A 10,680-nucleotide genomic window follows, 5' to 3' on the forward strand; every position below is an offset into this window, starting at 1 on the left:
TTATTTTTTAAGTAATCTCTACATCCAACATGGGGCTTGAACTCACAACCGAGATCAAGAGTTGCACACTCCACGGACTGAGCCAGCCAGGCGCCTCCCGCCCCACAAGTGAGCTTTTCATAACATGAATCAGAGCCTGTCATTTCCTTGCTTGAAATCATTGATGGCTTTCCACTGCATGCAGAATAAAATACAGAGGACTGCAGTGGTCCAGAAGGTTCCCACATGCCTGAACTGGCCCCTGCACCCCTCTCCTGCTCCCCCATCCTCAGCTCCTGTCACTCTGACCCTGCTTGCTATGCTCCAGTCACTCTAGTCTTTCTATTCCTTGTTTCTGCCTCGGGGCTCTTCGTCCTCCTGGAATACCTTTGTCCAAATCTTTGGGTGGCAAGCTCCTTAACCTTCAGGGCTCAAATATCACCTCGGAGGTGCCTTTGAACGTGATATAGTAGTATTTGCTGCTACCCGTAGTATTTACTATGATTTACTATCTAAAATTATCGTGCTTATGCAAGTGGTATTTGTTTCTTTCCCAACATTAGGATGTACATTCAGAGGCCAGGCCAACAGGTGCTCAACAAACCCTTAGTGAATGAACGGAAAGATCACAGAGGAGCAACACATGGGTGCGGCCCATGCAGCCGAGTAGGCATAGGTCCCCCTGCTGCTGGTTTGATTTGCAGATCCAGGTCCAGAGCCTTTTAGAAAGTTCTTTGGAGTCTTTCCAAGGTCTTGTCACTCAGTGTGTGTCATGCCTCAGGTGGCTTCCTGTCTGGTTGGTGAGTAGTGTTCCTGCCAGAAGCCGATGAGAAAACATGGAGAGTGCTGGGGTGGCCACTGGTTTTACAAGCATCACCGTGGGGAGCGTTACAATGCGGATTCCTGGGCCCAGCGAACTGGATTGTGAAGAAAGGTAAGGAAGGGGCGACTGACTCATCCAGGTTGGCCGGGGACATCCCCAGTTTTGGCTCTGAAGGTCCCTCACTCTGAAAACCCCTCAGCCCCTGGCAAACCAGGCGGCTTAGGCACCCTAAACGTGGCATTCAGAGGAGGCAAAGAGCGTCGGACGAAGTAGTTTGAAATGGTTTCTTGGAGTTGCTGAGGTAGAATCGTTTCCTATCCTGGGCTTTGGGTTTGGGCTGTCCCCTCAGCTCTGCGTTTGAGTGAGTCCTGGTTCTCTAGGCACCAAGCCCGGACAGGAAGGAAAGGAAACCGTTGTCTCTTGAGCACCTGCAGAGAGCCAGTGGCAGCTCTAGGGTCTGTATTACCTAATGGATTCCTTGGCAGTGTTTTTACTGCTCCCATTCTAGAAGCAGGACACTGAGGCTCATGAGGTTATGTAACTGCCTAAGCTCAGACATCTGCCTAACAGAGGACTTGGGAGTACCAGGTCTCACTGACACAGAAGCCCAGGCCCTTTCTAGGTGTTTTGGTTTGTGTATGGGGGCGTGCGTCTCAGAGATGTGGCTGGGACCTCAGTTTGGCAGTTGTCCCTCAATCCTCAGGGATGGGGCTCTCCTGGGATCTAGGGAAGACCCGAAGGACTGGACAGTGAAATAGTTGAGGAAGAGGCACCTACGTGGGGAGATTCTTTGGGCTGGCTCTGGCCTGGCTGCGCGTGTGGCTGTCTACCACGAGGTGGCGCTGTGGCCCTGCCTTAGAAGGCTCCCCGCGGCACTACCGCTGGTGCACTCAGAACCAGCCACTGAGCCTTATTTAATCTGCAGTCTGCAGGCAACCTGGGGCCTGTCCATAGCTTTCCGCCTTTCCCGGACTCTGGCAGGCCAAGAAGAGAGGGGAGAGAAGGTCAGGAGGTCGGTCAGGAGAGGAGGGGACTTGGGCCAAAGCAGTCTTGGCAGTGAGGGTGACCGATGAGCACAGCTGTCAGGAGGAGGGGTAGAGACTGCTGTTACTGGAACTAATGGGTTTATAACACCGGCCTGAATCATCTCCCAGTGTGCACAAAACACATCAGGACAAGTGGACTCGCTCCCCCACGGTGGGAGTGGGGGTGGCGCTCGGGCAGAGAAGAGGCACGTTTTCTGTCCTACAGATTATTTTGGCCAGGGAAAGGCCTCAGCTGGAAGGACTGGGAGGTAAAGATGGCCTGGGTGCCCCCAAGCTGGGAGACTTCTTGACCAGTCATCTGCCTGTCTGCCCCCTGCTGACCACAGAACATCTTCAGTGGGGGCCATAGAGAAGGTCCCCATCTGTCCTCCAGGAGCCTTTGACATTGGGGAAAATGGCTTCAGGGACGCTGGCCCTTTGAGGACCGTCATCACCTATTTTGTATATAAGGACTCAGGCTTTTAGATGTTCATCAAAAAAACATTACCACAACAAACTTTTCACTCTTTTTCAAAGCCCACGCCAGCGCCAGGTGGTGACTTGCTGTCTTTCAACTGCCCAACAGCGGGCTTGGCCTGTATGTTGATGTCAGCATGTGACATGGTATCTGCACCATGAGGCCACAAATGCGTCCTCGGTGCCTTGGCACGGGGGAATTGAGCAAAGCTCACCCGAGGGCAAGAGCAGAGCCTCACTGTGGTGAGTGGGGGGGCATCAGGAGGGCTTCAGGAAAGAAGGGTGCTTGGCGGTGAGACAGAAGCAGACAGTGGGGGCTGCTGGATACAAATGTAATCAGTTTTACAATTTCGCCTTTCCCTGGTTTCTGGGCTGAGTGCTGTGACAGGAATTCCCGTTAGGAATTTTCTTTTATGTTAAATGTTCATTCACTAACTCTTCACATGGAATCAATTAAAATATTTTGTTTCATTTATATTTATAGTATCATTCCCCCCTCCCCTGTTTAATTTGGTGGGTAATATACTCACAAGTTCAAAATTCAGAAGGTCCAAAATAAGTAACCTTTTCCTGTTTAATATAGAAACAAATAGCCTGATGTTCCCAACAGAAGATCAGCCAGGACATTAAAAGACAATTCGTGGGAAAAATGCGTTAAGGTGTCAACCTTATTGTCACAAAAACTCTTCCCCCAGCTCTGCTTGCCTTTGATTTCGAGACCTTTCTGATCTACAGAAGTTTCAACTTTTTGTCAGGCCATGTCTTTCCCTGTCTGATCCATTCTGTGCATGGAAAGTCTGTGCCCATCCTGAGATGAGTTAGACAGTCCTTTTCTTGGCTCGTGGTTTGCTCTCTGACCCCCTCAGAGGTGTTTCTTTTAGATTATGAGGCAGAGCCGAGGGCTGGCGTGGCTGCCTGAGGGTGGGGCCTTTGGAGGGCAATTGGCCTCAGACCCCAGCCCTGGATCTGAACCGACTGTCATCTCCCCATGGGGCAGTTTTCCATGGTGGGACAAGAAGGCTGCAAGGAACCAGCCTCTGGAAGCGGACCTTCCTGGTGGAGAAGGGGGCCTAGAGCTGACCTGCCATGGGGACTTGGGGCAGGGCAGACTCTGGGAACTATCTGAACGCCCTTGTCAGCTGGTCCCTGGGCACAGGGGAGCTGAATGTGGGCAGTTCTGAAGGATGGCCTATGACAAGGAGTCCTGCCCATCAGGCTGCAGGGCAGAGCTGGAATCTGGTCCTTGGAGACCCGGGAACCAGGGAGGCCATAGCCTGAGAACCCTGAACAGGGACCAAGGTGGGTCTTAGGCAGCAGGGTGGGGTGGGCTGTCTGGGGGATGGAGGAGCCCAGTGAATCAGGACAGGCATCGGTCAGGGTTGCCCTGGTAGCCTGCCTGCCCCTGTGGCATTTCAGAAAACGAAGCCGGAGCAGCCGAAATGATCCGTGTAGTAATGTGCGTGTGAATCCTTAGGAAACAGAAGCACTGTGGGCATATGTCAGGCCCTGAGCCAACTGCAGGGCTGCCATTACTTGCTGGCGCTCCGGTCCCAGCAAGAAGATGTACGTGCCCCCTCCCTCCCTCATACCCTCTCCCTGGATGTTGAAGATGGCCTTCTCAACCGTGTTCATAAGGGGGCCCCTCTCATTTCCCGGGGCACCCTAGTCTGAGCACTGAGGAGGGGACACAGCTCTTGGTTGGGAAGCAGGAGGCCAAATGTTACCTTCAAGCCATTCCCGGTCATGTGACTTCAGATGGCATTCGGCTCTTTCTTTGGGCATCAGTTTCCTCATCTATAAAATGGGGCGGTGATCTTGCTCCAACCTGCAAACCAAATGGCCAAGTGAGGGAATAGGTGGAACACCATTCTGGAAAAAGGAAAGTGGATCATTTGAGTGCAAGATTCCCAAGGGTTTCACCCAAGGCCCCCGGAACACCGCTCCACAGCTGGGCTGTCTCTCCCCAGGACTCCAGCAGGTGGCAGCATCGTCCTCCCGAGTGCAGATTCCTTCTCTCCTCCCCCCTCGCCACCCTCTACACCCCTACCTCCCTGACACCATGTGTAGGACCTTGGACCTCACTCAATTCACACCCCATAGTCCCCGCCTCCTGGGGCAGGGAGGGAGGAGGGATCTGAGTGGCCTCTGAGACAGCGGCCAGGGCTGGGAGCCCAAATGCCCTGGACAGGAAGGGCCTGGAAAGAGAATTAGAACCTTGTTCTTTCCCTCAAAAAAGCACAGACAAGCCAGGAGGAGGGGAGTTGTGCCTGAGCCCAAGAAGGCTGATGTGTGCACTTGGGTGGAAGGGCGACCTTGTCCAGCTCTGCCATGACCCCGTCCCACACTGCCTGGACGAGGCAACTTAGGATCCAGAGGCCAGGACTTGTCCTCTGCCTGGGTCATTGTCTTTAGCTGGAAAGGCCAGCTGGCATTTCGGTGGGGGAAGAGGTGGGCGGGCCCGCTATTTTTATGTGTGCAACAGGGTTGAAAATTTAACTCACACTTCAGTTCATCTGTGCAGAAAAGAAGTAATTTATTTATTCATCTCTAATGAATCTGGCCTTTCTCCCAACCCCTACCTGATGATTAGTGAGAAAACCAATGAAATAGTCAACTTGATTTTAACCAGGGCCTGATGGGTTAGCTTGTCCTGTTCAGTGATGGTTTGTTTCCCTTGGATGAAGGGCTCAGTTCTCAGACCACCCTCCCTAGCTTCTCCCACTAAGATGGTGTCAAGGCGTATGGACACACAAGGCCAGCTTATGTGACACTGGGTGGCAGCAAGGAGTTGCCTGTGGTATGGCATCCTCTGGGTTCCCGGCAAGGTCTCTTGTCCCCAGCCAACCAAGCCGGTTTCATGTAACTCCTGCTCTGGTCCCTCTTCGTCTGCCCAGGGCCCCAGCATGTCCCCGGCTGGCCAGCCTATTGCACCTGGTTCATCCACTGCCTCCTGGAGGCCTCCCAACGGTCCAGGAGCGCCACCTCTCCTCCTGTGGCGTCTCCTCGTTGTGCCGCTGGGGTCCTGGCCGGCCTGCTGGCTCACAACTTGGCCTCCAGGCCTGTGGCAACTGAAGTTGGCCTGGGAACCCAACCAATGAGGCTCCTTCCTCTGCTTTCCCCCAGGAGCCCTGGTGTCAGAGGCAGAGGCTGGGCAGGTTCAGAGCAGCCTGGATGCTGTTCCCCCCAGAGTTCCAAAGGGAGACCAGGACAGGGGCCCTCCCCGGGGTTCCTTCTCTGGAGCAGAGCCAGATGGGACTGCTTGGTTTTCTTCCCAGCCCCTTCCTGCTGTCCCCAGGGCAGGACGGAGAGGACCAAAGCCCTTTCTGCTCTGGCCTGGGCAACTGTTACATAAGACACCATGGTCACACCCAAGAAGAGAGATGAAGGAAGGCATCCAGAAACTACGCTCTTCAAAGAATAGCCTGGTTCTGAAGACTTTTGACCTAACATAATCTTATTTTGCATGTCAGATGCGAAACATTACAGAATTTTTCTTCTTTTCTGTTCATTCTGTCTACAGCAAATCTTCATCCTTGTCTCTCTTCAGGCAGAGATGGATGCCTCAGGCCAAGGAAGAGGAAGGTCACGAACTCCTGAGGGCAAGAAAGAAAAGCACATTCATCCATTTTCAAATATCCTTTTATGCTTGAAAATTTACTCACCCTGGACGATGGAAGCAAAGGAAACGTGACAGGTAAGATGTGAAGGCTTTCTCCACAGGCAGAATCTACTATCTTGCCCCTGTTTGATGCTGTCCTTCCAGAGACGATACATAGGGAGTCAGAAGTAGATGCCACTCAGCGAAAAGTGGCTGGCACCCTGGAAAGATGGCCCAGCCCCACGGGAATCCTTCCTGAGCTCGCAGCCCAGCAAGACCACGGCCGGCGTAGGATGAGAGGAAGGCTCTGATTGGGGGGCTCCTCTCCAGGCTCCTCATATGCCCTCTCCTATTGGAGGATAGAAGATGCAGGCAATTCAAGCTAACTGGGAGCTGGGGAAAAGGGGGTGGGTGGTGGAGATAAGTCACCGTTCCCCTTCAGTGCTTGGGGGGGGGGGGGGTGTTCTAACTGGGCGGGGCTAAGAGACCACACCCACAGGTACTGCTGGCACCTGTGGCTGGACACGTGCTCAGCTGCTCACAGTCTCACGTGTTTCCACGTGAATATCTGTAGAGCTCTTAGAGTAGTGCCTGACGCAGTAAGCACGCAGTAAATGCCAGTTGTCATTATCACTGGGTGCACCAAAAGTTGTCTTAAACACACACACACAGACACAGACACAGACACCCAAATGTGTACCTTCTCATACTCAAAGACGTCTAGATGCCCTTAAACCCTTCCATGAGCACACCTGAATCTACTCTTGCACGCGTGGGTACGGTCATACATGGTAATGCTGACGAACACCTACTGGAAGTTTACACCTATTGGAAATTTACTACCTCTTGGAAATTTGGTAGGCATTGTTCTAGCACTATACAAGAGGGTTCAAGCAATGGAATCCTTACAACAACTTCGTGAATTAGTATTGTTATTTATCCCAATGAACAGATGGGTGATTTGGGTCACATAGAGGTGACAGCTCAAGGTCATATGGCTAGTAATTGGCAAACTTGGGATTCAAGCCTAGGCAGTCTGGCCTCAGAGCCTGCACACATAGCTGCCTGCTATTCTGCCATCTTTCATGCAGATGTCCCAGGCTCAATCACAGATCTTCCCACAGATGTGAAGAAACCTCCACATATAGGTAGATGCACTTCCATAGTCATAAGACACATCACAAGGCATGGGATCCCTGCAACATGCATGCTGCACCTTGCAGGACCTTCTAGACTTCTGAATCAGTGACCTAATACGATTGTTCTCAGGGAATGAGCTTTCAAATGGCTCCAATAGTGAACCTGCTCTAGTGGGTGTTGGGTTCACAGCCCCCACATTTGGGCGGCTCAGCATGGTTTGGGGGAGGAGGCCAGACTTGCCTTCACCTCCAAGGGCTAAATCACATTTTGGCCTTCCCTGAGATCTCAGAACCCCTGGCCTCCTTCCACCCCCTTGTCCTTTGTGAGTGTGGGATACTGCCCTGGACAATGGTCTTAATTCCTCTGTGCTTGCCCAAGCCTGGCTCTTGTTCTTCACCTCCATCCCAGAGTCAGGTGTCCCCCTACTGGAGGCTTTGAGGTGGGCCCAACTGGGAAGTCCCCTGGGCTTCCTGGGCCTGGGGGAGAGCTCTCTGCAAAGCGGAGGGCAAGGAGGCTCAACTAAGTCCCAGGGGCTGCCTTGATGGCTTTCCTTGGCCCCTTGCTGATGTGGACACTGTGCTGGATGTGGGGTTTGGTCCAGGACCAGGCTTGGGCAGGGGGTGAGCAATCATTGTCCCAGAATGTAAGAGTAACCTGGGGGCTTTGAGTATCTAGTCCAACCCCCTCATTTTATAGACCAGGAACAGTCTCTGAGGTGGGAAGGGATGTGCCTGAGGTCACCCTACAAATCATCAACCTCAAGTCTTAACTTCAAGTCCAATGTTCAGCGTGTCATAGGATGAGGCTCCATAGGGGGGAAGATAAGATTTCCTAAGCATACAAGAAATCCAGGACAAACCAGAGTCACTGGCATCTAAAGTCACAATTCCTTGTTTTGGGTGGCTAACTACAGTTTTAATCTGGACCCAAGAAGACCTTTAAAAAATATTTTGGCTGTTGCATGGGAGACACCTCTGTTCCTGGCCAGGGCACTGGCTCTGAGCCCCATGAAGATTTCTGCTGAAGATTTCTGGCCTGAAGAGATCTGAATACTTCTTAACGCAGCTGCATTTAACTGAGAAACAACCCTCATGGAAGTCTGCATATACCCCATCTTTCTCCTGGACTGTTTTCTCTGTTGGTAGCCATTAACCTTAGCATTTTCTGTGTGTCAGGCTCTGTTCTTAGCACTTTCCCTGTGTTACTCATTAAATCCTCCCAACAGCCCAGTGGGGCAGGCACTATCACCATCACCATCATCGCCACCACCATCATCATCACCATCACCACCATCATCATCATCATCCCCATATTACTGATTAGGAGACAGAGGTCAAAGGGATTACGTAATTTGCCTGAGGCCTCCAGGTTAGAAAGGGATAGAGTGAGGACTCAAAACCAGGCAATGCCCCCTCCACACCGGAGCTGTGAGCCTGGTCCTCCAGCATAAGGGTCAGCCATCCTCCCCAACTGCACCCTTAGAAAGTTCTGAGAGTCTCACACCCAGGGATCCCCTACACCAATAAGGAGAGCCTAGGTAGGTAGAGAGCTGAACCCAGACCTCAGACATGTATAGTCTTGGGACCAGGTCATCTACTGCACAGCCCTGCAGAATCGAGACACAGGTGTGATCCTGGCGCCGCACACGGCCGGCTCTCCTGGCCTTCAAGAAGATCCGCCGCTCCTGCCAACTCTTCAACTCAACCTCCTTGTCCCCTCATCTCTTCCCCTCACTTGGCACTTTTAACGAAAATGTGGACAGATCTTTTCCTCCTTAATTTTGCAAAGAAAAGATGAGGGTTTTTCAGATATAATTCTTGGAAAGAAACTGTGGGGGAAAGGAAGCACATTCACAACTGTAAAAATGATTGGATGTAGGAAGCATGAGTCTCAGGTACTCATTAGTAGCAAACTCTGACTCAGTTTGACTCTAGATCCCTCCTGGCCTAGCACTAGGCCCTGGGGGCCTGGGAAGGCGGGGATGCTCTCCAGAACAAGTCAGGTTTCAGGATGACTCTGGGGATGGGTGTAGCTCTGTGGTGTTCCCTCACCTGGTCCCAGGCCAGGCCAGGCCATTTAAGTTTGGCCAGTGGAGCAGTGATTGGCTCTGCAGATGGGGCAGGTGGGCTTCTCAGCAGCCCTCCCCAGCCCAGCTCAACCCCCATGCTCCTCTCTGGTCTTTTCTGGGGTGGTTGCTCAGGTGTTCCTTCGGGCCCAGTTAAGAGTCCAAGTTCCCTTGAGGCTATTGAAGTACCTCTAGCCACCCCCCTTTGTCAGGCACCTGTTATATTGGTTCTAGTGATATCCACTCCTGGGGGAAGGGTATAAGGGAGGCCCACAAACCATATGTCTAAATACTTAAAAGTTATAAGTCAAGCTAACAAAATATTCATTAAAGTATGTTCTACTCTTCAACCTTGATGAGTTTACCTTCAAAGTGATAAAATTGAAACTACATCTATAGTTATGATTTTTATATGACTGGAAGTTTGCAAAATATTGAAGACAACTGAATTGAATTATTATTGAGTACATCAGGGGTTCTGTGGATGGGCCAGTGATTTTTGGATGAGTAATACAATAAAGACATTTATAATTCATAAATTAGCATGTATTTATTCTTTGAAATTTATTTTCTTCCTTAATTTCAGCAAAATCAGTCATCATGCAGGACCCCGGGATCACGACCTGAGCCAAAGGCAGATGCTTAACCGACTGAGCCACCCAGGTATCCCTGATGAATCCTATTTTATGGGCAAGAAACAGGTTGAGAAGTCAATCTGGCTACAAACACAGACCATTTCTTCTAGAAAATGAAGGATAACTCAGAGTATGGCCAAGAGCCACAGACACCCACTCCCAGAGAATCGGACCAGCCCCTGATAAAGGAATTGGCTTGATTTCAGAATTGCTCTCTGCACAAGTTTCTTCCCCTTTTTAACGAGAGTGTCTAGTACATTTATCCTTTGCCTACCCCCTTACTGTTTGTGGGGTTTGGAGGGGGAAGACAACTCGTCTCTTTTTCTCACAGACCTTCCAGTCAAGAGGAGCCACCTCCAAGCACCCACCCCTGAGGGGCCCCTGTGCTCCAGACCTGAGGCAGATGTTGAAGTCCCGGATGAGACTTCCCGGGGCCTCGGAAGGTGAGTGTACAGTCATTCGGATGTGTGAGAGACGTGATTCATGGGGGAGGGGCAGAGGGCAGCCTGAGGGTGCTAGTCTTCAATGCTAGCCCCCAGGGAACCACCTCTCCTGGTATTCCTGACCTCGTGCAGGCCTCTCTCTGGAATCTGGGTCGTCCCTGTGACTCACTTTGGCCAATGGAAAGCAGTGACCGTGATGCTCTATGATTTCTGAGGATGGAGCTTAGGGAGCCTTTTGGCTGCCACCTGGGTCTCTTATCACGCTAGATCTGGAACAAGCCAGCCATCGTGTAAGAAATTGGATTCCTCTGAGACTGAGATGTTGTGGAGAGGCCGAGCTAGCCATGTGGAAAAGTCACAGGAGAAAGCAATAGGATCCGCCAGTCTCTGCTGGCTCTAGCCATCCTAGCAGAGGCCCCGATGAGAGTCAGGATGCCGCCATCTTGGCTGTACAGCCCCCTGAACCTGCTTTTACTCTCGAACTTGCCACCGTTT

General features: G+C 51.6%; 1 long non-coding RNA gene across 1 annotated transcript; it reads left to right on the forward strand.

The window, feature by feature from the left end:
- Positions 1-252: 252 nt before the first annotated feature.
- LOC117801771 lies at positions 253-10,398 on the forward strand. The gene is made up of 5 exons (XR_004624487.1): positions 253-913; positions 5,852-5,998; positions 9,694-9,770; positions 10,074-10,185; positions 10,318-10,398. It is a non-coding gene; the product is annotated as an uncharacterized LOC117801771 (long non-coding RNA).
- Positions 10,399-10,680: the final 282 nt, after the last annotated feature.

This window comes from Ailuropoda melanoleuca, chromosome 4 (genome assembly GCF_002007445.2).
Source record: "Ailuropoda melanoleuca isolate Jingjing chromosome 4, ASM200744v2, whole genome shotgun sequence".
Classification (NCBI taxonomy): Eukaryota; Metazoa; Chordata; class Mammalia; order Carnivora; family Ursidae; genus Ailuropoda; species Ailuropoda melanoleuca.